Source organism: Schistocerca americana, unplaced genomic scaffold (assembly GCF_021461395.2).
Source record: "Schistocerca americana isolate TAMUIC-IGC-003095 unplaced genomic scaffold, iqSchAmer2.1 HiC_scaffold_1047, whole genome shotgun sequence".
NCBI lineage: Eukaryota > Metazoa > Arthropoda > Insecta > Orthoptera > Acrididae > Schistocerca > Schistocerca americana.
Genome location: NW_025725098.1, coordinates 1 through 25,456, shown reverse-complemented (window position 1 = coordinate 25,456; position 25,456 = coordinate 1). Strand labels below are relative to the sequence as shown.

The window sequence follows — 25,456 nt, the reverse complement described above, 5'->3', positions numbered from 1 at the left end:
ACTGCAAGACATTGCCACGGAGGTGAATGCAGCTAACCACTGTAGTTAGTGTCCTGACAGCGCAGGCACGTTCATTTGCTCGTATACATGTGATGGAGACCGTGTCTGACACTGCTGTGGCGTACACCTTGGCCTAGGCTTTGCTGGGTATCGCCACTTGCATTCGAGCCAGCTGCCTTCGCGGGCGCCTCCGTGGCCATGGCCGTGATCGTCTAGTGGTTAGGACATTGCGTTGTGGCCGCAATAACCCAGGTTCGAATCCTGGTCACGGCAATTTTGAAAGTTTTGCCTTGCTGCCGTTGCAATGACGAGTACTCGAAATGACAGTACTCTCTTGATTTTTTCACTCGTGTTCCGTAGGCCGCAGTTTGCCCTACCACTTCATCCCCAGCACGTAATGTCGCCCCACTGAGCGCAGACGTCCGCTGCTCTCTGTAGTCGAAAAGGGCAGTTGTTTGAAGTGCGATGGGTGAGCAGCCAGTCCCAGCAGAACAGGAAGCTGTGGCGTGCACTGTTTGTACAAATGCTAGGAACACTGGCGCACCAAGCAGCGCATGTAGCGTGGCCGAGCGCTTTAAGGCGCTGGTTTAAGGCACCAGTCTCTCTGTAGGCGCGGTTTCGAATCCCGTAGCTGCCGGGGGTTTTGCTGCGATCGCGTTAACCTGCCGCTTTTTCTTCAAGTGTAACCTCCTTGAGCTCACAAAATGTTTGATACATGGAGCATTCTAGCTCCGCCTGACAGTTACAGCTACGATACTTTAGTGGTTACGGAAAGCCCAGGTTCGAAACCTGGTCACGGCACGAAAACGTCTCTTGACGCTGTCTCCTTAACTGCGACAGCTACAGACAAGTGGCGTCGCTACCATACGGCGGGCACGGCTTTTTCTTGCTGTGGATGGCCTAAAGAGACGCTTCCAGTGGGAGAGCAGTGGAAATACATGGCACGGCGATTGCCAAGATACTTCCATTTCGAAGTGATCTTTGTAGTACAAAGGAAACGTTTTGCGGCTGCTGCTCCCATGGTAACGTGGCCGAGCGGTCTAAGGCGCTGGTTTTAGGCACCAGTCTCTTCGGAGGCGTGGGTTCGAATCCCACCGTTGCCACTTTTTACGTCTCATTTTTGTGCCGTTGCGGTGTGTTCTCGTGGGGTGGGACGCAGCTCTTGTGACGCGCGTGTTGTGTAGGTAGCGTGGCCGAGCGGTCTAAGGCGCTGGTTTCAGGCACCATTCTCTTCGGAGGCGTGGGTTCCAATCCCACAGCTGCCAAACGTGTAATGTTCCCTGTGTCGAAGGCAGATGCACTCGTTGCCCGCAAAGGAAACAGCACAACAAGGCGTGAGCGTCTGCTTGGTGAATTGTCGTAGAACAGTGCGTGGTGCAACGACGGGATTTGTAGGCACCTTTTGCTCTCATCATTGCTGGCGTCCGTCTCCACAAAATGCGTCCGGAGCGCGCCGTTCTATATAACGTGAGAGAGTGGATTTTTTGCAGTTGTCGTCAGTTAACCGTGGGTGGCTGCTGCGTTCGCTGGAAAGAGCGCTGCCGTCGTTATCCGGTGTGGTCTAGTGGCTAGGATACCTGGCTTTCACCCAGGAGGCCCGGGTTCGATTCCCGGTACCGGAATTGCGCGTTTTTATTGCTCCTCTTATGCGACTTGTCTCGACTTTGCTCGACTGACGCTACGCTGACGCGTGCACAAAGCTACGTTAAGTATGACTCGCGGCAACACCTGACGGCGAGAGAGATGCGGCGTCTATCCACTTGTTATCGAGCCACATACCGGTACCTGTAGTCAAGAGGCTTGGAGGACTGCAAGACATTGCCACGGAGGTGAATGCAGCTAACCACTGTAGTTAGTGTCCTGACAGCGCAGGCACGTTCATTTGCTCGTATACATGTGATGGAGACCGTGTCTGACACTGCTGTGGCGTACACCTTGGCCTAGGCTTTGCTGGGTATCGCCACTTGCATTCGAGCCAGCTGCCTTCGCGGGCGCCTCCGTGGCCATGGCCGTGATCGTCTAGTGGTTAGGACATTGCGTTGTGGCCGCAATAACCCAGGTTCGAATCCTGGTCACGGCAATTTTGAAAGTTTTGCCTTGCTGCCGTTGCAATGACGAGTACTCGAAATGACAGTACTCTCTTGATTTTTTCACTCGTGTTCCGTAGGCCGCAGTTTGCCCTACCACTTCATCCCCAGCACGTAATGTCGCCCCACTGAGCGCAGACGTCCGCTGCTCTCTGTAGTCGAAAAGGGCAGTTGTTTGAAGTGCGATGGGTGAGCAGCCAGTCCCAGCAGAACAGGAAGCTGTGGCGTGCACTGTTTGTACAAATGCTAGGAACACTGGCGCACCAAGCAGCGCATGTAGCGTGGCCGAGCGCTTTAAGGCGCTGGTTTAAGGCACCAGTCTCTCTGTAGGCGCGGTTTCGAATCCCGTAGCTGCCGGGGGTTTTGCTGCGATCGCGTTAACCTGCCGCTTTTTCTTCAAGTGTAACCTCCTTGAGCTCACAAAATGTTTGATACATGGAGCATTCTAGCTCCGCCTGACAGTTACAGCTACGATACTTTAGTGGTTACGGAAAGCCCAGGTTCGAAACCTGGTCACGGCACGAAAACGTCTCTTGACGCTGTCTCCTTAACTGCGACAGCTACAGACAAGTGGCGTCGCTACCATACGGCGGGCACGGCTTTTTCTTGCTGTGGATGGCCTAAAGAGACGCTTCCAGTGGGAGAGCAGTGGAAATACATGGCACGGCGATTGCCAAGATACTTCCATTTCGAAGTGATCTTTGTAGTACAAAGGAAACGTTTTGCGGCTGCTGCTCCCATGGTAACGTGGCCGAGCGGTCTAAGGCGCTGGTTTTAGGCACCAGTCTCTTCGGAGGCGTGGGTTCGAATCCCACCGTTGCCACTTTTTACGTCTCATTTTTGTGCCGTTGCGGTGTGTTCTCGTGGGGTGGGACGCAGCTCTTGTGACGCGCGTGTTGTGTAGGTAGCGTGGCCGAGCGGTCTAAGGCGCTGGTTTCAGGCACCATTCTCTTCGGAGGCGTGGGTTCCAATCCCACAGCTGCCAAACGTGTAATGTTCCCTGTGTCGAAGGCAGATGCACTCGTTGCCCGCAAAGGAAACAGCACAACAAGGCGTGAGCGTCTGCTTGGTGAATTGTCGTAGAACAGTGCGTGGTGCAACGACGGGATTTGTAGGCACCTTTTGCTCTCATCATTGCTGGCGTCCGTCTCCACAAAATGCGTCCGGAGCGCGCCGTTCTATATAACGTGAGAGAGTGGATTTTTTGCAGTTGTCGTCAGTTAACCGTGGGTGGCTGCTGTGTTCGCTGGAAAGAGCGCTGCCGTCGTTATCCGGTGTGGTCTAGTGGCTAGGATACCTGGCTCTCACCCAGGAGGCCCGGGTTCGATTCCCGGTACCGGAATTGCGCGTTTTTATTGCTCCTCTTATGCGACTTGTCTCGACTTTGCTCGACTGACGCTACGCTGACGCGTGCACAAAGCTACGTTAAGTATGACTCGCGGCAACACCTGACGGCGAGAGAGATGCGGCGTCTATCCACTTGTTATCGAGCCACATACCGGTACCTGTAGTCAAGAGGCTTGGAGGACTGCAAGACATTGCCACGGAGGTGAATGCAGCTAACCACTGTAGTTAGTGTCCTGACAGCGCAGGCACGTTCATTTGCTCGTATACATGTGATGGAGACCGTGTCTGACACTGCTGTGGCGTACACCTTGGCCTAGGCTTTGCTGGGTATCGCCACTTGCATTCGAGCCAGCTGCCTTCGCGGGCGCCTCCGTGGCCATGGCCGTGATCGTCTAGTGGTTAGGACATTGCGTTGTGGCCGCAATAACCCAGGTTCGAATCCTGGTCACGGCAATTTTGAAAGTTTTGCCTTGCTGCCGTTGCAATGACGAGTACTCGAAATGACAGTACTCTCTTGATTTTTTCACTCGTGTTCCGTAGGCCGCAGTTTGCCCTACCACTTCATCCCCAGCACGTAATGTCGCCCCCCAGAGCGCAGACGTCCGCTGCTCTCTGTAGTCGAAAAGGGCAGTTGTTTGAAGTGCGATGGGTGAGCAGCCAGTCCCAGCAGAACAGGAAGCTGTGGCGTGCACTGTTTGTACAAATGCTAGGAACACTGGCGCACCAAGCAGCGCATGTAGCGTGGCCGAGCGCTTTAAGGCGCTGGTTTAAGGCACCAGTCTCTCTGTAGGCGCGGTTTCGAATCCCGTAGCTGCCGGGGGTTTTGCTGCGATCGCGTTAACCTGCCGCTTTTTCTTCAAGTGTAACCTCCTTGAGCTCACAAAATGTTTGATACATGGAGCATTCTAGCTCCGCCTGACAGTTACAGCTACGATACTTTAGTGGTTACGGAAAGCCCAGGTTCGAAACCTGGTCACGGCACGAAAACGTCTCTTGACGCTGTCTCCTTAACTGCGACAGCTACAGACAAGTGGCGTCGCTACCATACGGCGGGCACGGCTTTTTCTTGCTGTGGATGGCCTAAAGAGACGCTTCCAGTGGGAGAGCAGTGGAAATACATGGCACGGCGATTGCCAAGATACTTCCATTTCGAAGTGATCTTTGTAGTACAAAGGAAACGTTTTGCGGCTGCTGCTCCCATGGTAACGTGGCCGAGCGGTCTAAGGCGCTGGTTTTAGGCACCAGTCTCTTCGGAGGCGTGGGTTCGAATCCCACCGTTGCCACTTTTTACGTCTCATTTTTGTGCCGTTGCGGTGTGTTCTCGTGGGGTGGGACGCAGCTCTTGTGACGCGCGTGTTGTGTAGGTAGCGTGGCCGAGCGGTCTAAGGCGCTGGTTTCAGGCACCATTCTCTTCGGAGGCGTGGGTTCCAATCCCACAGCTGCCAAACGTGTAATGTTCCCTGTGTCGAAGGCAGATGCACTCGTTGCCCGCAAAGGAAACAGCACAACAAGGCGTGAGCGTCTGCTTGGTGAATTGTCGTAGAACAGTGCGTGGTGCAACGACGGGATTTGTAGGCACCTTTTGCTCTCATCATTGCTGGCGTCCGTCTCCACAAAATGCGTCCGGAGCGCGCCGTTCTATATAACGTGAGAGAGTGGATTTTTTGCAGTTGTCGTCAGTTAACCGTGGGTGGCTGCTGCGTTCGCTGGAAAGAGCGCTGCCGTCGTTATCCGGTGTGGTCTAGTGGCTAGGATACCTGGCTTTCACCCAGGAGGCCCGGGTTCGATTCCCGGTACCGGAATTGCGCGTTTTTATTGCTCCTCTTATGCGACTTGTCTCGACTTTGCTCGACTGACGCTACGCTGACGCGTGCACAAAGCTACGTTAAGTATGACTCGCGGCAACACCTGACGGCGAGAGAGATGCGGCGTCTATCCACTTGTTATCGAGCCACATACCGGTACCTGTAGTCAAGAGGCTTGGAGGACTGCAAGACATTGCCACGGAGGTGAATGCAGCTAACCACTGTAGTTAGTGTCCTGACAGCGCAGGCACGTTCATTTGCTCGTATACATGTGATGGAGACCGTGTCTGACACTGCTGTGGCGTACACCTTGGCCTAGGCTTTGCTGGGTATCGCCACTTGCATTCGAGCCAGCTGCCTTCGCGGGCGCCTCCGTGGCCATGGCCGTGATCGTCTAGTGGTTAGGACATTGCGTTGTGGCCGCAATAACCCAGGTTCGAATCCTGGTCACGGCAATTTTGAAAGTTTTGCCTTGCTGCCGTTGCAATGACGAGTACTCGAAATGACAGTACTCTCTTGATTTTTTCACTCGTGTTCCGTAGGCCGCAGTTTGCCCTACCACTTCATCCCCAGCACGTAATGTCGCCCCACTGAGCGCAGACGTCCGCTGCTCTCTGTAGTCGAAAAGGGCAGTTGTTTGAAGTGCGATGGGTGAGCAGCCAGTCCCAGCAGAACAGGAAGCTGTGGCGTGCACTGTTTGTACAAATGCTAGGAACACTGGCGCACCAAGCAGCGCATGTAGCGTGGCCGAGCGCTTTAAGGCGCTGGTTTAAGGCACCAGTCTCTCTGTAGGCGCGGTTTCGAATCCCGTAGCTGCCGGGGGTTTTGCTGCGATCGCGTTAACCTGCCGCTTTTTCTTCAAGTGTAACCTCCTTGAGCTCACAAAATGTTTGATACATGGAGCATTCTAGCTCCGCCTGACAGTTACAGCTACGATACTTTAGTGGTTACGGAAAGCCCAGGTTCGAAACCTGGTCACGGCACGAAAACGTCTCTTGACGCTGTCTCCTTAACTGCGACAGCTACAGACAAGTGGCGTCGCTACCATACGGCGGGCACGGCTTTTTCTTGCTGTGGATGGCCTAAAGAGACGCTTCCAGTGGGAGAGCAGTGGAAATACATGGCACGGCGATTGCCAAGATACTTCCATTTCGAAGTGATCTTTGTAGTACAAAGGAAACGTTTTGCGGCTGCTGCTCCCATGGTAACGTGGCCGAGCGGTCTAAGGCGCTGGTTTTAGGCACCAGTCTCTTCGGAGGCGTGGGTTCGAATCCCACCGTTGCCACTTTTTACGTCTCATTTTTGTGCCGTTGCGGTGTGTTCTCGTGGGGTGGGACGCAGCTCTTGTGACGCGCGTGTTGTGTAGGTAGCGTGGCCGAGCGGTCTAAGGCGCTGGTTTCAGGCACCATTCTCTTCGGAGGCGTGGGTTCCAATCCCACAGCTGCCAAACGTGTAATGTTCCCTGTGTCGAAGGCAGATGCACTCGTTGCCCGCAAAGGAAACAGCACAACAAGGCGTGAGCGTCTGCTTGGTGAATTGTCGTAGAACAGTGCGTGGTGCAACGACGGGATTTGTAGGCACCTTTTGCTCTCATCATTGCTGGCGTCCGTCTCCACAAAATGCGTCCGGAGCGCGCCGTTCTATATAACGTGAGAGAGTGGATTTTTTGCAGTTGTCGTCAGTTAACCGTGGGTGGCTGCTGCGTTCGCTGGAAAGAGCGCTGCCGTCGTTATCCGGTGTGGTCTAGTGGCTAGGATACCTGGCTTTCACCCAGGAGGCCCGGGTTCGATTCCCGGTACCGGAATTGCGCGTTTTTATTGCTCCTCTTATGCGACTTGTCTCGACTTTGCTCGACTGACGCTACGCTGACGCGTGCACAAAGCTACGTTAAGTATGACTCGCGGCAACACCTGACGGCGAGAGAGATGCGGCGTCTATCCACTTGTTATCGAGCCACATACCGGTACCTGTAGTCAAGAGGCTTGGAGGACTGCAAGACATTGCCACGGAGGTGAATGCAGCTAACCACTGTAGTTAGTGTCCTGACAGCGCAGGCACGTTCATTTGCTCGTATACATGTGATGGAGACCGTGTCTGACACTGCTGTGGCGTACACCTTGGCCTAGGCTTTGCTGGGTATCGCCACTTGCATTCGAGCCAGCTGCCTTCGCGGGCGCCTCCGTGGCCATGGCCGTGATCGTCTAGTGGTTAGGACATTGCGTTGTGGCCGCAATAACCCAGGTTCGAATCCTGGTCACGGCAATTTTGAAAGTTTTGCCTTGCTGCCGTTGCAATGACGAGTACTCGAAATGACAGTACTCTCTTGATTTTTTCACTCGTGTTCCGTAGGCCGCAGTTTGCCCTACCACTTCATCCCCAGCACGTAATGTCGCCCCACTGAGCGCAGACGTCCGCTGCTCTCTGTAGTCGAAAAGGGCAGTTGTTTGAAGTGCGATGGGTGAGCAGCCAGTCCCAGCAGAACAGGAAGCTGTGGCGTGCACTGTTTGTACAAATGCTAGGAACACTGGCGCACCAAGCAGCGCATGTAGCGTGGCCGAGCGCTTTAAGGCGCTGGTTTAAGGCACCAGTCTCTCTGTAGGCGCGGTTTCGAATCCCGTAGCTGCCGGGGGTTTTGCTGCGATCGCGTTAACCTGCCGCTTTTTCTTCAAGTGTAACCTCCTTGAGCTCACAAAATGTTTGATACATGGAGCATTCTAGCTCCGCCTGACAGTTACAGCTACGATACTTTAGTGGTTACGGAAAGCCCAGGTTCGAAACCTGGTCACGGCACGAAAACGTCTCTTGACGCTGTCTCCTTAACTGCGACAGCTACAGACAAGTGGCGTCGCTACCATACGGCGGGCACGGCTTTTTCTTGCTGTGGATGGCCTAAAGAGACGCTTCCAGTGGGAGAGCAGTGGAAATACATGGCACGGCGATTGCCAAGATACTTCCATTTCGAAGTGATCTTTGTAGTACAAAGGAAACGTTTTGCGGCTGCTGCTCCCATGGTAACGTGGCCGAGCGGTCTAAGGCGCTGGTTTTAGGCACCAGTCTCTTCGGAGGCGTGGGTTCGAATCCCACCGTTGCCACTTTTTACGTCTCATTTTTGTGCCGTTGCGGTGTGTTCTCGTGGGGTGGGACGCAGCTCTTGTGACGCGCGTGTTGTGTAGGTAGCGTGGCCGAGCGGTCTAAGGCGCTGGTTTCAGGCACCATTCTCTTCGGAGGCGTGGGTTCCAATCCCACAGCTGCCAAACGTGTAATGTTCCCTGTGTCGAAGGCAGATGCACTCGTTGCCCGCAAAGGAAACAGCACAACAAGGCGTGAGCGTCTGCTTGGTGAATTGTCGTAGAACAGTGCGTGGTGCAACGACGGGATTTGTAGGCACCTTTTGCTCTCATCATTGCTGGCGTCCGTCTCCACAAAATGCGTCCGGAGCGCGCCGTTCTATATAACGTGAGAGAGTGGATTTTTTGCAGTTGTCGTCAGTTAACCGTGGGTGGCTGCTGTGTTCGCTGGAAAGAGCGCTGCCGTCGTTATCCGGTGTGGTCTAGTGGCTAGGATACCTGGCTCTCACCCAGGAGGCCCGGGTTCGATTCCCGGTACCGGAATTGCGCGTTTTTATTGCTCCTCTTATGCGACTTGTCTCGACTTTGCTCGACTGACGCTACGCTGACGCGTGCACAAAGCTACGTTAAGTATGACTCGCGGCAACACCTGACGGCGAGAGAGATGCGGCGTCTATCCACTTGTTATCGAGCCACATACCGGTACCTGTAGTCAAGAGGCTTGGAGGACTGCAAGACATTGCCACGGAGGTGAATGCAGCTAACCACTGTAGTTAGTGTCCTGACAGCGCAGGCACGTTCATTTGCTCGTATACATGTGATGGAGACCGTGTCTGACACTGCTGTGGCGTACACCTTGGCCTAGGCTTTGCTGGGTATCGCCACTTGCATTCGAGCCAGCTGCCTTCGCGGGCGCCTCCGTGGCCATGGCCGTGATCGTCTAGTGGTTAGGACATTGCGTTGTGGCCGCAATAACCCAGGTTCGAATCCTGGTCACGGCAATTTTGAAAGTTTTGCCTTGCTGCCGTTGCAATGACGAGTACTCGAAATGACAGTACTCTCTTGATTTTTTCACTCGTGTTCCGTAGGCCGCAGTTTGCCCTACCACTTCATCCCCAGCACGTAATGTCGCCCCACTGAGCGCAGACGTCCGCTGCTCTCTGTAGTCGAAAAGGGCAGTTGTTTGAAGTGCGATGGGTGAGCAGCCAGTCCCAGCAGAACAGGAAGCTGTGGCGTGCACTGTTTGTACAAATGCTAGGAACACTGGCGCACCAAGCAGCGCATGTAGCGTGGCCGAGCGCTTTAAGGCGCTGGTTTAAGGCACCAGTCTCTCTGTAGGCGCGGTTTCGAATCCCGTAGCTGCCGGGGGTTTTGCTGCGATCGCGTTAACCTGCCGCTTTTTCTTCAAGTGTAACCTCCTTGAGCTCACAAAATGTTTGATACATGGAGCATTCTAGCTCCGCCTGACAGTTACAGCTACGATACTTTAGTGGTTACGGAAAGCCCAGGTTCGAAACCTGGTCACGGCACGAAAACGTCTCTTGACGCTGTCTCCTTAACTGCGACAGCTACAGACAAGTGGCGTCGCTACCATACGGCGGGCACGGCTTTTTCTTGCTGTGGATGGCCTAAAGAGACGCTTCCAGTGGGAGAGCAGTGGAAATACATGGCACGGCGATTGCCAAGATACTTCCATTTCGAAGTGATCTTTGTAGTACAAAGGAAACGTTTTGCGGCTGCTGCTCCCATGGTAACGTGGCCGAGCGGTCTAAGGCGCTGGTTTTAGGCACCAGTCTCTTCGGAGGCGTGGGTTCGAATCCCACCGTTGCCACTTTTTACGTCTCATTTTTGTGCCGTTGCGGTGTGTTCTCGTGGGGTGGGACGCAGCTCTTGTGACGCGCGTGTTGTGTAGGTAGCGTGGCCGAGCGGTCTAAGGCGCTGGTTTCAGGCACCATTCTCTTCGGAGGCGTGGGTTCCAATCCCACAGCTGCCAAACGTGTAATGTTCCCTGTGTCGAAGGCAGATGCACTCGTTGCCCGCAAAGGAAACAGCACAACAAGGCGTGAGCGTCTGCTTGGTGAATTGTCGTAGAACAGTGCGTGGTGCAACGACGGGATTTGTAGGCACCTTTTGCTCTCATCATTGCTGGCGTCCGTCTCCACAAAATGCGTCCGGAGCGCGCCGTTCTATATAACGTGAGAGAGTGGATTTTTTGCAGTTGTCGTCAGTTAACCGTGGGTGGCTGCTGCGTTCGCTGGAAAGAGCGCTGCCGTCGTTATCCGGTGTGGTCTAGTGGCTAGGATACCTGGCTTTCACCCAGGAGGCCCGGGTTCGATTCCCGGTACCGGAATTGCGCGTTTTTATTGCTCCTCTTATGCGACTTGTCTCGACTTTGCTCGACTGACGCTACGCTGACGCGTGCACAAAGCTACGTTAAGTATGACTCGCGGCAACACCTGACGGCGAGAGAGATGCGGCGTCTATCCACTTGTTATCGAGCCACATACCGGTACCTGTAGTCAAGAGGCTTGGAGGACTGCAAGACATTGCCACGGAGGTGAATGCAGCTAACCACTGTAGTTAGTGTCCTGACAGCGCAGGCACGTTCATTTGCTCGTATACATGTGATGGAGACCGTGTCTGACACTGCTGTGGCGTACACCTTGGCCTAGGCTTTGCTGGGTATCGCCACTTGCATTCGAGCCAGCTGCCTTCGCGGGCGCCTCCGTGGCCATGGCCGTGATCGTCTAGTGGTTAGGACATTGCGTTGTGGCCGCAATAACCCAGGTTCGAATCCTGGTCACGGCAATTTTGAAAGTTTTGCCTTGCTGCCGTTGCAATGACGAGTACTCGAAATGACAGTACTCTCTTGATTTTTTCACTCGTGTTCCGTAGGCCGCAGTTTGCCCTACCACTTCATCCCCAGCACGTAATGTCGCCCCACTGAGCGCAGACGTCCGCTGCTCTCTGTAGTCGAAAAGGGCAGTTGTTTGAAGTGCGATGGGTGAGCAGCCAGTCCCAGCAGAACAGGAAGCTGTGGCGTGCACTGTTTGTACAAATGCTAGGAACACTGGCGCACCAAGCAGCGCATGTAGCGTGGCCGAGCGCTTTAAGGCGCTGGTTTAAGGCACCAGTCTCTCTGTAGGCGCGGTTTCGAATCCCGTAGCTGCCGGGGGTTTTGCTGCGATCGCGTTAACCTGCCGCTTTTTCTTCAAGTGTAACCTCCTTGAGCTCACAAAATGTTTGATACATGGAGCATTCTAGCTCCGCCTGACAGTTACAGCTACGATACTTTAGTGGTTACGGAAAGCCCAGGTTCGAAACCTGGTCACGGCACGAAAACGTCTCTTGACGCTGTCTCCTTAACTGCGACAGCTACAGACAAGTGGCGTCGCTACCATACGGCGGGCACGGCTTTTTCTTGCTGTGGATGGCCTAAAGAGACGCTTCCAGTGGGAGAGCAGTGGAAATACATGGCACGGCGATTGCCAAGATACTTCCATTTCGAAGTGATCTTTGTAGTACAAAGGAAACGTTTTGCGGCTGCTGCTCCCATGGTAACGTGGCCGAGCGGTCTAAGGCGCTGGTTTTAGGCACCAGTCTCTTCGGAGGCGTGGGTTCGAATCCCACCGTTGCCACTTTTTACGTCTCATTTTTGTGCCGTTGCGGTGTGTTCTCGTGGGGTGGGACGCAGCTCTTGTGACGCGCGTGTTGTGTAGGTAGCGTGGCCGAGCGGTCTAAGGCGCTGGTTTCAGGCACCATTCTCTTCGGAGGCGTGGGTTCCAATCCCACAGCTGCCAAACGTGTAATGTTCCCTGTGTCGAAGGCAGATGCACTCGTTGCCCGCAAAGGAAACAGCACAACAAGGCGTGAGCGTCTGCTTGGTGAATTGTCGTAGAACAGTGCGTGGTGCAACGACGGGATTTGTAGGCACCTTTTGCTCTCATCATTGCTGGCGTCCGTCTCCACAAAATGCGTCCGGAGCGCGCCGTTCTATATAACGTGAGAGAGTGGATTTTTTGCAGTTGTCGTCAGTTAACCGTGGGTGGCTGCTGCGTTCGCTGGAAAGAGCGCTGCCGTCGTTATCCGGTGTGGTCTAGTGGCTAGGATACCTGGCTTTCACCCAGGAGGCCCGGGTTCGATTCCCGGTACCGGAATTGCGCGTTTTTATTGCTCCTCTTATGCGACTTGTCTCGACTTTGCTCGACTGACGCTACGCTGACGCGTGCACAAAGCTACGTTAAGTATGACTCGCGGCAACACCTGACGGCGAGAGAGATGCGGCGTCTATCCACTTGTTATCGAGCCACATACCGGTACCTGTAGTCAAGAGGCTTGGAGGACTGCAAGACATTGCCACGGAGGTGAATGCAGCTAACCACTGTAGTTAGTGTCCTGACAGCGCAGGCACGTTCATTTGCTCGTATACATGTGATGGAGACCGTGTCTGACACTGCTGTGGCGTACACCTTGGCCTAGGCTTTGCTGGGTATCGCCACTTGCATTCGAGCCAGCTGCCTTCGCGGGCGCCTCCGTGGCCATGGCCGTGATCGTCTAGTGGTTAGGACATTGCGTTGTGGCCGCAATAACCCAGGTTCGAATCCTGGTCACGGCAATTTTGAAAGTTTTGCCTTGCTGCCGTTGCAATGACGAGTACTCGAAATGACAGTACTCTCTTGATTTTTTCACTCGTGTTCCGTAGGCCGCAGTTTGCCCTACCACTTCATCCCCAGCACGTAATGTCGCCCCACTGAGCGCAGACGTCCGCTGCTCTCTGTAGTCGAAAAGGGCAGTTGTTTGAAGTGCGATGGGTGAGCAGCCAGTCCCAGCAGAACAGGAAGCTGTGGCGTGCACTGTTTGTACAAATGCTAGGAACACTGGCGCACCAAGCAGCGCATGTAGCGTGGCCGAGCGCTTTAAGGCGCTGGTTTAAGGCACCAGTCTCTCTGTAGGCGCGGTTTCGAATCCCGTAGCTGCCGGGGGTTTTGCTGCGATCGCGTTAACCTGCCGCTTTTTCTTCAAGTGTAACCTCCTTGAGCTCACAAAATGTTTGATACATGGAGCATTCTAGCTCCGCCTGACAGTTACAGCTACGATACTTTAGTGGTTACGGAAAGCCCAGGTTCGAAACCTGGTCACGGCACGAAAACGTCTCTTGACGCTGTCTCCTTAACTGCGACAGCTACAGACAAGTGGCGTCGCTACCATACGGCGGGCACGGCTTTTTCTTGCTGTGGATGGCCTAAAGAGACGCTTCCAGTGGGAGAGCAGTGGAAATACATGGCACGGCGATTGCCAAGATACTTCCATTTCGAAGTGATCTTTGTAGTACAAAGGAAACGTTTTGCGGCTGCTGCTCCCATGGTAACGTGGCCGAGCGGTCTAAGGCGCTGGTTTTAGGCACCAGTCTCTTCGGAGGCGTGGGTTCGAATCCCACCGTTGCCACTTTTTACGTCTCATTTTTGTGCCGTTGCGGTGTGTTCTCGTGGGGTGGGACGCAGCTCTTGTGACGCGCGTGTTGTGTAGGTAGCGTGGCCGAGCGGTCTAAGGCGCTGGTTTCAGGCACCATTCTCTTCGGAGGCGTGGGTTCCAATCCCACAGCTGCCAAACGTGTAATGTTCCCTGTGTCGAAGGCAGATGCACTCGTTGCCCGCAAAGGAAACAGCACAACAAGGCGTGAGCGTCTGCTTGGTGAATTGTCGTAGAACAGTGCGTGGTGCAACGACGGGATTTGTAGGCACCTTTTGCTCTCATCATTGCTGGCGTCCGTCTCCACAAAATGCGTCCGGAGCGCGCCGTTCTATATAACGTGAGAGAGTGGATTTTTTGCAGTTGTCGTCAGTTAACCGTGGGTGGCTGCTGCGTTCGCTGGAAAGAGCGCTGCCGTCGTTATCCGGTGTGGTCTAGTGGCTAGGATACCTGGCTTTCACCCAGGAGGCCCGGGTTCGATTCCCGGTACCGGAATTGCGCGTTTTTATTGCTCCTCTTATGCGACTTGTCTCGACTTTGCTCGACTGACGCTACGCTGACGCGTGCACAAAGCTACGTTAAGTATGACTCGCGGCAACACCTGACGGCGAGAGAGATGCGGCGTCTATCCACTTGTTATCGAGCCACATACCGGTACCTGTAGTCAAGAGGCTTGGAGGACTGCAAGACATTGCCACGGAGGTGAATGCAGCTAACCACTGTAGTTAGTGTCCTGACAGCGCAGGCACGTTCATTTGCTCGTATACATGTGATGGAGACCGTGTCTGACACTGCTGTGGCGTACACCTTGGCCTAGGCTTTGCTGGGTATCGCCACTTGCATTCGAGCCAGCTGCCTTCGCGGGCGCCTCCGTGGCCATGGCCGTGATCGTCTAGTGGTTAGGACATTGCGTTGTGGCCGCAATAACCCAGGTTCGAATCCTGGTCACGGCAATTTTGAAAGTTTTGCCTTGCTGCCGTTGCAATGACGAGTACTCGAAATGACAGTACTCTCTTGATTTTTTCACTCGTGTTCCGTAGGCCGCAGTTTGCCCTACCACTTCATCCCCAGCACGTAATGTCGCCCCACTGAGCGCAGACGTCCGCTGCTCTCTGTAGTCGAAAAGGGCAGTTGTTTGAAGTGCGATGGGTGAGCAGCCAGTCCCAGCAGAACAGGAAGCTGTGGCGTGCACTGTTTGTACAAATGCTAGGAACACTGGCGCACCAAGCAGCGCATGTAGCGTGGCCGAGCGCTTTAAGGCGCTGGTTTAAGGCACCAGTCTCTCTGTAGGCGCGGTTTCGAATCCCGTAGCTGCCGGGGGTTTTGCTGCGATCGCGTTAACCTGCCGCTTTTTCTTCAAGTGTAACCTCCTTGAGCTCACAAAATGTTTGATACATGGAGCATTCTAGCTCCGCCTGACAGTTACAGCTACGATACTTTAGTGGTTACGGAAAGCCCAGGTTCGAAACCTGGTCACGGCACGAAAACGTCTCTTGACGCTGTCTCCTTAACTGCGACAGCTACAGACAAGTGGCGTCGCTACCATACGGCGGGCACGGCTTTTTCTTGCTGTGGATGGCCTAAAGAGACGCTTCCAGTGGGAGAGCAGTGGAAATACATGGCACGGCGATTGCCAAGATACTTCCATTTCGAAGTGATCTTTGTAGTACAAAGGAAACGTTTTGCGGCTGCTGCTCCCATGGTAACGTGGCCGAGCGGTCTAAGGCGCTGGTTTTAGGCACCAGTCTCTTCGGAGGCGTGGGTTCGAATCCCACCGTTGCCACTTTTTACGTCTCATTTTTGTGCCGTTGCGGTGTGTTCTCGTGGGGTGGGACGCAGCTCTTGTGACGCGCGTGTTGTGTAGGTAGCGTGGCCGAGCGGTCTAAGGCGCTGGTTTCAGGCACCATTCTCTTCGGAGGCGTGGGTTCCAATCCCACAGCTGCCAAACGTGTAATGTTCCCTGTGTCGAAGGCAGATGCACTCGTTGCCCGCAAAGGAAACAGCACAACAAGGCGTGAGCGTCTGCTTGGTGAATTGTCGTAGAACAGTGCGTGGTGCAACGACGGGATTTGTAGGCACCTTTTGCTCTCATCATTGCTGGCGTCCGTCTCCACAAAATGCGTCCGGAGCGCGCCGTTCTATATAACGTGAGAGAGTGGATTTTTTGCAGTTGTCGTCAGTTAACCGTGGGTGGCTGCTGCGTTCGCTGGAAAGAGCGCTGCCGTCGTTATCCGGTGTGGTCTAGTGGCTAGGATACCTGGCTTTCACCCAGGAGGCCCGGGTTCGATTCCCGGTACCGGAATTGCGCGTTTTTATTGCTCCTCTTATGCGACTTGTCTCGACTTTGCTCGACTGACGCTACGCTGACGCGTGCACAAAGCTACGTTAAGTATGACTCGCGGCAACACCTGACGGCGAGAGAGATGCGGCGTCTATCCACTTGTTATCGAGCCACATACCGGTACCTGTAGTCAAGAGGCTTGGAGGACTGCAAGACATTGCCACGGAGGTGAATGCAGCTAACCACTGTAGTTAGTGTCCTGACAGCGCAGGCACGTTCATTTGCTCGTATACATGTGATGGAGACCGTGTCTGACACTGCTGTGGCGTACACCTTGGCCTAGGCTTTGCTGGGTATCGCCACTTGCATTCGAGCCAGCTGCCTTCGCGGGCGCCTCCGTGGCCATGGCCGTGATCGTCTAGTGGTTAGGACATTGCGTTGTGGCCGCAATAACCCAGGTTCGAATCCTGGTCACGGCAATTTTGAAAGTTTTGCCTTGCTGCCGTTGCAATGACGAGTACTCGAAATGACAGTACTCTCTTGATTTTTTCACTCGTGTTCCGTAGGCCGCAGTTTGCCCTACCACTTCATCCCCAGCACGTAATGTCGCCCCACTGAGCGCAGACGTCCGCTGCTCTCTGTAGTCGAAAAGGGCAGTTGTTTGAAGTGCGATGGGTGAGCAGCCAGTCCCAGCAGAACAGGAAGCTGTGGCGTGCACTGTTTGTACAAATGCTAGGAACACTGGCGCACCAAGCAGCGCATGTAGCGTGGCCGAGCGCTTTAAGGCGCTGGTTTAAGGCACCAGTCTCTCTGTAGGCGCGGTTTCGAATCCCGTAGCTGCCGGGGGTTTTGCTGCGATCGCGTTAACCTGCCGCTTTTTCTTCAAGTGTAACCTCCTTGAGCTCACAAAATGTTTGATACATGGAGCATTCTAGCTCCGCCTGACAGTTACAGCTACGATACTTTAGTGGTTACGGAAAGCCCAGGTTCGAAACCTGGTCACGGCACGAAAACGTCTCTTGACGCTGTCTCCTTAACTGCGACAGCTACAGACAAGTGGCGTCGCTACCATACGGCGGGCACGGCTTTTTCTTGCTGTGGATGGCCTAAAGAGACGCTTCCAGTGGGAGAGCAGTGGAAATACATGGCACGGCGATTGCCAAGATACTTCCATTTCGAAGTGATCTTTGTAGTACAAAGGAAACGTTTTGCGGCTGCTGCTCCCATGGTAACGTGGCCGAGCGGTCTAAGGCGCTGGTTTTAGGCACCAGTCTCTTCGGAGGCGTGGGTTCGAATCCCACCGTTGCCACTTTTTACGTCTCATTTTTGTGCCGTTGCGGTGTGTTCTCGTGGGGTGGGACGCAGCTCTTGTGACGCGCGTGTTGTGTAGGTAGCGTGGCCGAGCGGTCTAAGGCGCTGGTTTCAGGCACCATTCTCTTCGGAGGCGTGGGTTCCAATCCCACAGCTGCCAAACGTGTAATGTTCCCTGTGTCGAAGGCAGATGCACTCGTTGCCCGCAAAGGAAACAGCACAACAAGGCGTGAGCGTCTGCTTGGTGAATTGTCGTAGAACAGTGCGTGGTGCAACGACGGGATTTGTAGGCACCTTTTGCTCTCATCATTGCTGGCGTCCGTCTCCACAAAATGCGTCCGGAGCGCGCCGTTCTATATAACGTGAGAGAGTGGATTTTTTGCAGTTGTCGTCAGTTAACCGTGGGTGGCTGCTGCGTTCGCTGGAAAGAGCGCTGCCGTCGTTATCCGGTGTGGTCTAGTGGCTAGGATACCTGGCTCTCACCCAGGAGGCCCGGGTTCGATTCCCGGTACCGGAATTGCGCGTTTTTATTGCTCCTCTTATGCGACTTGTCTCGACTTTGCTCGACTGACGCTACGCTGACGCGTGCACAAAGCTACGTTAAGTATGACTCGCGGCAACACCTGACGGCGAGAGAGATGCGGCGTCTATCCACTTGTTATCGAGCCACATACCGGTACCTGTAGTCAAGAGGCTTGGAGGACTGCAAGACATTGCCACGGAGGTGAATGCAGCTAACCACTGTAGTTAGTGTCCTGACAGCGCAGGCACGTTCATTTGCTCGTATACATGTGATGGAGACCGTGTCTGACACTGCTGTGGCGTACACCTTGGCCTAGGCTTTGCTGGGTATCGCCACTTGCATTCGAGCCAGCTGCCTTCGCGGGCGCCTCCGTGGCCATGGCCGTGATCGTCTAGTGGTTAGGACATTGCGTTGTGGCCGCAATAACCCAGGTTCGAATCCTGGTCACGGCAATTTTGAAAGTTTTGCCTTGCTGCCGTTGCAATGACGAGTACTCGAAATGACAGTACTCTCTTGATTTTTTCACTCGTGTTCCGTAGGCCGCAGTTTGCCCTACCACTTCATCCCCAGCACGTAATGTCGCCCCACTGAGCGCAGACGTCCGCTGCTCTCTGTAGTCGAAAAGGGCAGTTGTTTGAAGTGCGATGGGTGAGCAGCCAGTCCCAGCAGAACAGGAAGCTGTGGCGTGCACTGTTTGTACAAATGCTAGGAACACTGGCGCACCAAGCAGCGCATGTAGCGTGGCCGAGCGCTTTAAGGCGCTGGTTTAAGGCACCAGTCTCTCTGTAGGCGCGGTTTCGAATCCCGTAGCTGCCGGGGGTTTTGCTGCGATCGCGTTAACCTGCCGCTTTTTCTTCAAGTGTAACCTCCTTGAGCTCACAAAATGTTTGATACATGGAGCATTCTAGCTCCGCCTGACAGTTACAGCTACGATACTTTAGTGGTTACGGAAAGCCCAGGTTCGAAACCTGGTCACGGCACGAAAACGTCTCTTGACGCTGTCTCCTTAACTGCGACAGCTACAGACAAGTGGCGTCGCTACCATACGGCGGGCACGGCTTTTTCTTGCTGTGGATGGCCTAAAGAGACGCTTCCAGTGGGAGAGCAGTGGAAATACATGGCACGGCGATTGCCAAGATACTTCCATTTCGAAGTGATCTTTGTAGTACAAAGGAAACGTTTTGCGGCTGCTGCTCCCATGGTAACGTGGCCGAGCGGTCTAAGGCGCTGGTTTTAGGCACCAGTCTCTTCGGAGGCGTGGGTTCGAATCCCACCGTTGCCACTTTTTACGTCTCATTTTTGTGCCGTTGCGGTGTGTTCTCGTGGGGTGGGACGCAGCTCTTGTGACGCGCGTGTTGTGTAGGTAGCGTGGCCGAGCGGTCTAAGGCGCTGGTTTCAGGCACCATTCTCTTCGGAGGCGTGGGTTCCAATCCCACAGCTGCCAAACGTGTAATGTTCCCTGTGTCGAAGGCAGATGCACTCGTTGCCCGCAAAGGAAACAGCACAACAAGGCGTGAGCGTCTGCTTGGTGAATTGTCGTAGAACAGTGCGTGGTGCAACGACGGGATTTGTAGGCACCTTTTGCTCTCATCATTGCTGGCGTCCGTCTCCACAAAATGCGTCCGGAGCGCGCCGTTCTATATAACGTGAGAGAGTGGATTTTTTGCAGTTGTCGTCAGTTAACCGTGGGTGGCTGCTGCGTTCGCTGGAAAGAGCGCTGCCGTCGTTATCCGGTGTGGTCTAGTGGCTAGGATACCTGGCTTTCACCCAGGAGGCCCGGGTTCGATTCCCGGTACCGGAATTGCGCGTTTTTATTGCTCCTCTTATGCGACTTGTCTCGACTTTGCTCGACTGACGCTACGCTGACGCGTGCACAAAGCTACGTTAAGTATGACTCGCGGCAACACCTGACGGCGAGAGAGATGCGGCGTCTATCCACTTGTTATCGAGCCACATACCGGTACCTGTAGTCAAGAGGCTTGGAGGACTGCAAGACATTGCCACGGAGGTGAATGCAGCTAACCACTGTAGTTAGTGTCCTGACAGCGCAGGCACGTTCATTTGCTCGTATACATGTGATGGAGACCGTGTCTGACACTGCTGTGGCGTACACCTTGGCCTAGGCTTTGCTGGGTATCGCCACTTGCATTCGAGCCAGCTGCCTTCGCGGGCGCCTCCGTGGCCATGGCCGTGATCGTCTAGTGGTTAGGACATTGCGTTGTGGCCGCAATAACCCAGGTTCGAATCCTGGTCACGGCAATTTTGAAAGTTTTGCCTTGCTGCCGTTGCAATGACGAGTACTCGAAATGACAGTACTCTCTTGATTTTTTCACTCGTGTTCCGTAGGCCGCAGTTTGCCCTACCACTTCATCCCCAGCACGTAATGTCGCCCCACTGAGCGCAGACGTCCGCTGCTCTCTGTAGTCGAAAAGGGCAGTTGTTTGAAGTGCGATGGGTGAGCAGCCAGTCCCAGCAGAACAGGAAGCTGTGGCGTGCACTGTTTGTACAAATGCTAGGAACACTGGCGCACCAAGCAGCGCATGTAGCGTGGCCGAGCGCTTTAAGGCGCTGGTTTAAGGCACCAGTCTCTCTGTAGGCGCGGTTTCGAATCCCGTAGCTGCCGGGGGTTTTGCTGCGATCGCGTTAACCTGCCGCTTTTTCTTCAAGTGTAACCTCCTTGAGCTCACAAAATGTTTGATACATGGAGCATTCTAGCTCCGCCTGACAGTTACAGCTACGATACTTTAGTGGTTACGGAAAGCCCAGGTTCGAAACCTGGTCACGGCACGAAAACGTCTCTTGACGCTGTCTCCTTAACTGCGACAGCTACAGACAAGTGGCGTCGCTACCATACGGCGGGCACGGCTTTTTCTTGCTGTGGATGGCCTAAAGAGACGCTTCCAGTGGGAGAGCAGTGGAAATACATGGCACGGCGATTGCCAAGATACTTCCATTTCGAAGTGATCTTTGTAGTACAAAGGAAACGTTTTGCGGCTGCTGCTCCCATGGTAACGTGGCCGAGCGGTCTAAGGCGCTGGTTTTAGGCACCAGTCTCTTCGGAGGCGTGGGTTCGAATCCCACCGTTGCCACTTTTTACGTCTCATTTTTGTGCCGTTGCGGTGTGTTCTCGTGGGGTGGGACGCAGCTCTTGTGACGCGCGTGTTGTGTAGGTAGCGTGGCCGAGCGGTCTAAGGCGCTGGTTTCAGGCACCATTCTCTTCGGAGGCGTGGGTTCCAATCCCACAGCTGCCAAACGTGTAATGTTCCCTGTGTCGAAGGCAGATGCACTCGTTGCCCGCAAAGGAAACAGCACAACAAGGCGTGAGCGTCTGCTTGGTGAATTGTCGTAGAACAGTGCGTGGTGCAACGACGGGATTTGTAGGCACCTTTTGCTCTCATCATTGCTGGCGTCCGTCTCCACAAAATGCGTCCGGAGCGCGCCGTTCTATATAACGTGAGAGAGTGGATTTTTTGCAGTTGTCGTCAGTTAACCGTGGGTGGCTGCTGCGTTCGCTGGAAAGAGCGCTGCCGTCGTTATCCGGTGTGGTCTAGTGGCTAGGATACCTGGCTCTCACCCAGGAGGCCCGGGTTCGATTCCCGGTACCGGAATTGCGCGTTTTTATTGCTCCTCTTATGCGACTTGTCTCGACTTTGCTCGACTGACGCTACGCTGACGCGTGCACAAAGCTACGTTAAGTATGACTCGCGGCAACACCTGACGGCGAGAGAGATGCGGCGTCTATCCACTTGTTATCGAGCCACATACCGGTACCTGTAGTCAAGAGGCTTGGAGGACTGCAAGACATTGCCACGGAGGTGAATGCAGCTAACCACTGTAGTTAGTGTCCTGACAGCGCAGGCACGTTCATTTGCTCGTATACATGTGATGGAGACCGTGTCTGACACTGCTGTGGCGTACACCTTGGCCTAGGCTTTGCTGGGTATCGCCACTTGCATTCGAGCCAGCTGCCTTCGCGGGCGCCTCCGTGGCCATGGCCGTGATCGTCTAGTGGTTAGGACATTGCGTTGTGGCCGCAATAACCCAGGTTCGAATCCTGGTCACGGCAATTTTGAAAGTTTTGCCTTGCTGCCGTTGCAATGACGAGTACTCGAAATGACAGTACTCTCTTGATTTTTTCACTCGTGTTCCGTAGGCCGCAGTTTGCCCTACCACTTCATCCCCAGCACGTAATGTCGCCCCACTGAGCGCAGACGTCCGCTGCTCTCTGTAGTCGAAAAGGGCAGTTGTTTGAAGTGCGATGGGTGAGCAGCCAGTCCCAGCAGAACAGGAAGCTGTGGCGTGCACTGTTTGTACAAATGCTAGGAACACTGGCGCACCAAGCAGCGCATGTAGCGTGGCCGAGCGCTTTAAGGCGCTGGTTTAAGGCACCAGTCTCTCTGTAGGCGCGGTTTCGAATCCCGTAGCTGCCGGGGGTTTTGCTGCGATCGCGTTAACCTGCCGCTTTTTCTTCAAGTGTAACCTCCTTGAGCTCACAAAATGTTTGATACATGGAGCATTCTAGCTCCGCCTGACAGTTACAGCTACGATACTTTAGTGGTTACGGAAAGCCCAGGTTCGAAACCTGGTCACGGCACGAAAACGTCTCTTGACGCTGTCTCCTTAACTGCGACAGCTACAGACAAGTGGCGTCGCTACCATACGGCGGGCACGGCTTTTTCTTGCTGTGGATGGCCTAAAGAGACGCTTCCAGTGGGAGAGCAGTGGAAATACATGGCACGGCGATTGCCAAGATACTTCCATTTCGAAGTGATCTTTGTAGTACAAAGGAAACGTTTTGCGGCTGCTGCTCCCATGGTAACGTGGCCGAGCGGTCTAAGGCGCTGGTTTTAGGCACCAGTCTCTTCGGAGGCGTGGGTTCGAATCCCACCGTTGCCACTTTTTACGTCTCATTTTTGTGCCGTTGCGGTGTGTTCTCGTGGGGTGGGACGCAGCTCTTGTGACGCGCGTGTTGTGTAGGTAGCGTGGCCGAGCGGTCTAAGGCGCTGGTTTCAGGCACCATTCTCTTCGGAGGCGTGGGTTCCAATCCCACAGCTGCCAAACGTGTAATGTTCCCTGTGTCGAAGGCAGATGCACTCGTTGCCCGCAAAGGAAACAGCACAACAAGGCGTGAGCGTCTGCTTGGTGAATTGTCGTAGAACAGTGCGTGGTGCAACGACGGGATTTGTAGGCACCTTTTGCTCTCATCATTGCTGGCGTCCGTCTCCACAAAATGCGTCCGGAGCGCGCCGTTCTATATAACGTGAGAGAGTGGATTTTTTGCAGTTGTCGTCAGTTAACCGTGGGTGGCTGCTGCGTTCGCTGGAAGAGCGCTGCCGTCGTTATCCGGTGTGGGTCTAGTGGCTAGGATACCTGGCTCTCACCCAGGAGGCCGGGTTCGATTCCCGGTACCGGAATTGCGCGTTTTTATTGCTCCTCTTATGCGACTTGTCTCGACTTTGCTCGACTGACGCTACGCTGACGCGTGCACAAAGCTACGTTAAGTATGACTCGCGGCAACACCTGACGGCGAGAGAGATGCGGCGTCTATCCACTTGTTATCGAGCCACATACCGGTACCTGTAGTCAAGAGGCTTGGAGGACTGCAAGACATTGCCACGGAGGTGAATGCAGCTAACCACTGTAGTTAGTGTCCTGACAGCGCAGGGCACGTTCATTTGCTCGTATACATGTGATGGAGACCGTGTCTGACACTGCTGTGGCGTACACCTTGGCCTAGGCTTTGCTGGGTATCGCCACTTGCATTCGAGCCAGCTGCCTTCGCGGGCGCCTCCGTGGCCATGGCCGTGATCGTCTAGTGGTTAGGACATTGCGTTGTGGCCGCAATAACCCAGGTTCGAATCCTGGTCACGGCAATTTTGAAAGTTTTGCCTTGCTGCCGTTGCAATGACGAGTACTCGAAATGACAGTACTCTCTTGATTTTTTCACTCGTGTTCCGTAGGCCGCAGTTTGCCCCTACCACTTCATCCCCCAGCACGTAATGTCGCCCCACTGAGCGCAGACGTCCGCTGCTCTCTGTAGTCGAAAAGGGCAGTTGTTTGAAGTGCGATGGGTGAGCAGCCAGTCCCAGCAGAACAGGAAGCTGTGGCGTGCACTGTTTGTACAAATGCTAGGAACACTGGCGCACCAAGCAGCGCATGTAGCGTGGCCGAGCGCTTTAAGGCGCTGGTTTAAGGCACCAGTCTCTCTGTAGGCGCGGTTTCGAATCCCGTAGCTGCCGGGGGTTTTGCTGCGATCGCGTTAACCTGCCGCTTTTTCTTCAAGTGTAACCTCCTTGAGCTCACAAAATGTTTGATACATGGAGCATTCTAGCTCCGCCTGACAGTTACAGCTACGATACTTTAGTGGTTACGGAAAGCCCAGGTTCGAAACCTGGTCACGGCACGAAAACGTCTCTTGACGCTGTCTCCTTAACTGCGACAGCTACAGACAAGTGGCGTCGCTACCATACGGCGGGCACGGCTTTTTCTTGCTGTGGATGGCCTAAAGAGACGCTTCCAGTGGGAGAGCAGTGGAAATACATGGCACCGGCGATTGCCAAGATACTTCCATTTCGAAGTGATCTTTGTAGTACAAAGGAAACGTTTTGCGGCTGCTGCTCCCATGGTAACGTGGCCGAGCGGTCTAAGGCGCTGGTTTTAGGCACCAGTCTCTTCGGAGGCGTGGGTTCGAATCCCACCGTTGCCACTTTTTACGTCTCATTTTTGTGCCGTTGCGGTGTGTTCTCGTGGGGTGGGACGCAGCTCTTGTGACGCGCGTGTTGTGTAGGTAGCGTGGCCGAGCGGTCTAAGGCGCTGGTTTCAGGCACCATTCTCTTCGGAGGCGTGGGTTCCAATCCCACAGCTGCCAAACGTGTAATGTTCCCTGTGTCGAAGGCAGATGCACTCGTTGCCCGCAAAGGAAACAGCACAACAAGGCGTGAGCGTCTGCTTGGTGAATTGTCGTAGAACAGTGCGTGGTGCAACGACGGGATTTGTAGGCACCTTTTGCTCTCATCATTGCTGGCGTCCGTCTCCACAAAATGCGTCCGGAGCGCGCCGTTCTATATAACGTGAGAGAGTGGATTTTTTGCAGTTGTCGTCAGTTAACCGTGGGTGGCTGCTGCGTTCGCTGGAAAGAGCGCTGCCGTCGTTATCCGGTGTGGTCTAGTGGCTAGGATACCTGGCTCTCACCCAGGAGGCCCGGTTCGATTCCCGGTACCGGAATTGCGCGTTTTTATTGCTCCTCTTATGCGACTTGTCTCGACTTTGCTCGACTGACGCTACGCTGACGCGTGCACAAAGCTACGTTAAGTATGACTCGCGGCAACACCTGACGGCGAGAGAGATGCGGCGTCTATCCACTTGTTATCGAGCCACATACCGGTACCTGTAGTCAAGAGGCTTGGAGGACTGCAAGACATTGCCACGGAGGTGAGCAGCTAACCACTGTAGTTAGTGTCCTGACAGCGCAGGCACGTTCATTTGCTCGTATACATGTGATGGAGACCGTGTCTGACACTGCTGTGGCGTACACCTTGGCCTAGGCTTTGCTGGGTATCGCCACT

General features: G+C 54.4%; 42 non-coding genes across 42 annotated transcripts; all 42 read left to right on the top strand.

Annotated features, from left to right (window-relative positions):
• The first annotated feature begins 201 nt into the window (after window positions 1–201).
• Window positions 202–273, top strand: Trnah-gug. The gene has a single exon. It is a non-coding gene; the product is annotated as a tRNA-His (tRNA).
• A 748-nt stretch (window positions 274–1,021) lies between these two features.
• Window positions 1,022–1,103, top strand: Trnal-uag. Its single transcript has one exon. It is a non-coding gene; the product is annotated as a tRNA-Leu (tRNA).
• Window positions 1,104–1,550: 447 nt separating this feature from the next.
• Trnae-uuc lies at window positions 1,551–1,622 on the top strand. Its single transcript has one exon. It is a non-coding gene; the product is annotated as a tRNA-Glu (tRNA).
• Window positions 1,623–2,008: 386 nt separating this feature from the next.
• On the top strand, window positions 2,009–2,080 carry Trnah-gug. The gene has a single exon. It is a non-coding gene; the product is annotated as a tRNA-His (tRNA).
• Window positions 2,081–2,828: 748 nt separating this feature from the next.
• Window positions 2,829–2,910, top strand: Trnal-uag. The gene has a single exon. It is a non-coding gene; the product is annotated as a tRNA-Leu (tRNA).
• A 447-nt stretch (window positions 2,911–3,357) lies between these two features.
• On the top strand, window positions 3,358–3,429 carry Trnae-cuc. The gene has a single exon. It is a non-coding gene; the product is annotated as a tRNA-Glu (tRNA).
• Window positions 3,430–3,815: 386 nt separating this feature from the next.
• On the top strand, window positions 3,816–3,887 carry Trnah-gug. The gene has a single exon. It is a non-coding gene; the product is annotated as a tRNA-His (tRNA).
• A 748-nt stretch (window positions 3,888–4,635) lies between these two features.
• Trnal-uag lies at window positions 4,636–4,717 on the top strand. The gene has a single exon. It is a non-coding gene; the product is annotated as a tRNA-Leu (tRNA).
• Window positions 4,718–5,164: 447 nt separating this feature from the next.
• Window positions 5,165–5,236, top strand: Trnae-uuc. The gene has a single exon. It is a non-coding gene; the product is annotated as a tRNA-Glu (tRNA).
• Window positions 5,237–5,622: 386 nt separating this feature from the next.
• On the top strand, window positions 5,623–5,694 carry Trnah-gug. The gene has a single exon. It is a non-coding gene; the product is annotated as a tRNA-His (tRNA).
• Window positions 5,695–6,442: 748 nt separating this feature from the next.
• Trnal-uag lies at window positions 6,443–6,524 on the top strand. The gene has a single exon. It is a non-coding gene; the product is annotated as a tRNA-Leu (tRNA).
• A 447-nt stretch (window positions 6,525–6,971) lies between these two features.
• Window positions 6,972–7,043, top strand: Trnae-uuc. Its single transcript has one exon. It is a non-coding gene; the product is annotated as a tRNA-Glu (tRNA).
• A 386-nt stretch (window positions 7,044–7,429) lies between these two features.
• Window positions 7,430–7,501, top strand: Trnah-gug. Its single transcript has one exon. It is a non-coding gene; the product is annotated as a tRNA-His (tRNA).
• Window positions 7,502–8,249: 748 nt separating this feature from the next.
• Window positions 8,250–8,331, top strand: Trnal-uag. The gene has a single exon. It is a non-coding gene; the product is annotated as a tRNA-Leu (tRNA).
• A 447-nt stretch (window positions 8,332–8,778) lies between these two features.
• Trnae-cuc lies at window positions 8,779–8,850 on the top strand. The gene has a single exon. It is a non-coding gene; the product is annotated as a tRNA-Glu (tRNA).
• Window positions 8,851–9,236: 386 nt separating this feature from the next.
• Trnah-gug lies at window positions 9,237–9,308 on the top strand. The gene has a single exon. It is a non-coding gene; the product is annotated as a tRNA-His (tRNA).
• Window positions 9,309–10,056: 748 nt separating this feature from the next.
• On the top strand, window positions 10,057–10,138 carry Trnal-uag. The gene has a single exon. It is a non-coding gene; the product is annotated as a tRNA-Leu (tRNA).
• A 447-nt stretch (window positions 10,139–10,585) lies between these two features.
• Window positions 10,586–10,657, top strand: Trnae-uuc. The gene has a single exon. It is a non-coding gene; the product is annotated as a tRNA-Glu (tRNA).
• Window positions 10,658–11,043: 386 nt separating this feature from the next.
• Trnah-gug lies at window positions 11,044–11,115 on the top strand. The gene has a single exon. It is a non-coding gene; the product is annotated as a tRNA-His (tRNA).
• Window positions 11,116–11,863: 748 nt separating this feature from the next.
• Window positions 11,864–11,945, top strand: Trnal-uag. The gene has a single exon. It is a non-coding gene; the product is annotated as a tRNA-Leu (tRNA).
• A 447-nt stretch (window positions 11,946–12,392) lies between these two features.
• On the top strand, window positions 12,393–12,464 carry Trnae-uuc. Its single transcript has one exon. It is a non-coding gene; the product is annotated as a tRNA-Glu (tRNA).
• Window positions 12,465–12,850: 386 nt separating this feature from the next.
• Window positions 12,851–12,922, top strand: Trnah-gug. Its single transcript has one exon. It is a non-coding gene; the product is annotated as a tRNA-His (tRNA).
• A 748-nt stretch (window positions 12,923–13,670) lies between these two features.
• Window positions 13,671–13,752, top strand: Trnal-uag. Its single transcript has one exon. It is a non-coding gene; the product is annotated as a tRNA-Leu (tRNA).
• A 447-nt stretch (window positions 13,753–14,199) lies between these two features.
• Window positions 14,200–14,271, top strand: Trnae-uuc. Its single transcript has one exon. It is a non-coding gene; the product is annotated as a tRNA-Glu (tRNA).
• Window positions 14,272–14,657: 386 nt separating this feature from the next.
• Window positions 14,658–14,729, top strand: Trnah-gug. Its single transcript has one exon. It is a non-coding gene; the product is annotated as a tRNA-His (tRNA).
• A 748-nt stretch (window positions 14,730–15,477) lies between these two features.
• On the top strand, window positions 15,478–15,559 carry Trnal-uag. Its single transcript has one exon. It is a non-coding gene; the product is annotated as a tRNA-Leu (tRNA).
• A 447-nt stretch (window positions 15,560–16,006) lies between these two features.
• On the top strand, window positions 16,007–16,078 carry Trnae-uuc. Its single transcript has one exon. It is a non-coding gene; the product is annotated as a tRNA-Glu (tRNA).
• A 386-nt stretch (window positions 16,079–16,464) lies between these two features.
• On the top strand, window positions 16,465–16,536 carry Trnah-gug. Its single transcript has one exon. It is a non-coding gene; the product is annotated as a tRNA-His (tRNA).
• Window positions 16,537–17,284: 748 nt separating this feature from the next.
• Trnal-uag lies at window positions 17,285–17,366 on the top strand. Its single transcript has one exon. It is a non-coding gene; the product is annotated as a tRNA-Leu (tRNA).
• A 447-nt stretch (window positions 17,367–17,813) lies between these two features.
• Trnae-cuc lies at window positions 17,814–17,885 on the top strand. Its single transcript has one exon. It is a non-coding gene; the product is annotated as a tRNA-Glu (tRNA).
• Window positions 17,886–18,271: 386 nt separating this feature from the next.
• Trnah-gug lies at window positions 18,272–18,343 on the top strand. The gene has a single exon. It is a non-coding gene; the product is annotated as a tRNA-His (tRNA).
• A 748-nt stretch (window positions 18,344–19,091) lies between these two features.
• Trnal-uag lies at window positions 19,092–19,173 on the top strand. Its single transcript has one exon. It is a non-coding gene; the product is annotated as a tRNA-Leu (tRNA).
• Window positions 19,174–19,620: 447 nt separating this feature from the next.
• Window positions 19,621–19,692, top strand: Trnae-uuc. The gene has a single exon. It is a non-coding gene; the product is annotated as a tRNA-Glu (tRNA).
• A 386-nt stretch (window positions 19,693–20,078) lies between these two features.
• Window positions 20,079–20,150, top strand: Trnah-gug. Its single transcript has one exon. It is a non-coding gene; the product is annotated as a tRNA-His (tRNA).
• A 748-nt stretch (window positions 20,151–20,898) lies between these two features.
• Window positions 20,899–20,980, top strand: Trnal-uag. Its single transcript has one exon. It is a non-coding gene; the product is annotated as a tRNA-Leu (tRNA).
• A 447-nt stretch (window positions 20,981–21,427) lies between these two features.
• Trnae-cuc lies at window positions 21,428–21,499 on the top strand. Its single transcript has one exon. It is a non-coding gene; the product is annotated as a tRNA-Glu (tRNA).
• Window positions 21,500–21,885: 386 nt separating this feature from the next.
• On the top strand, window positions 21,886–21,957 carry Trnah-gug. The gene has a single exon. It is a non-coding gene; the product is annotated as a tRNA-His (tRNA).
• A 748-nt stretch (window positions 21,958–22,705) lies between these two features.
• Trnal-uag lies at window positions 22,706–22,787 on the top strand. The gene has a single exon. It is a non-coding gene; the product is annotated as a tRNA-Leu (tRNA).
• Window positions 22,788–23,233: 446 nt separating this feature from the next.
• Window positions 23,234–23,305, top strand: Trnae-cuc. Its single transcript has one exon. It is a non-coding gene; the product is annotated as a tRNA-Glu (tRNA).
• A 387-nt stretch (window positions 23,306–23,692) lies between these two features.
• Window positions 23,693–23,764, top strand: Trnah-gug. Its single transcript has one exon. It is a non-coding gene; the product is annotated as a tRNA-His (tRNA).
• Window positions 23,765–24,515: 751 nt separating this feature from the next.
• Trnal-uag lies at window positions 24,516–24,597 on the top strand. The gene has a single exon. It is a non-coding gene; the product is annotated as a tRNA-Leu (tRNA).
• A 447-nt stretch (window positions 24,598–25,044) lies between these two features.
• On the top strand, window positions 25,045–25,115 carry Trnae-cuc. The gene has a single exon. It is a non-coding gene; the product is annotated as a tRNA-Glu (tRNA).
• The last annotated feature ends 341 nt before the right edge of the window (window positions 25,116–25,456 follow it).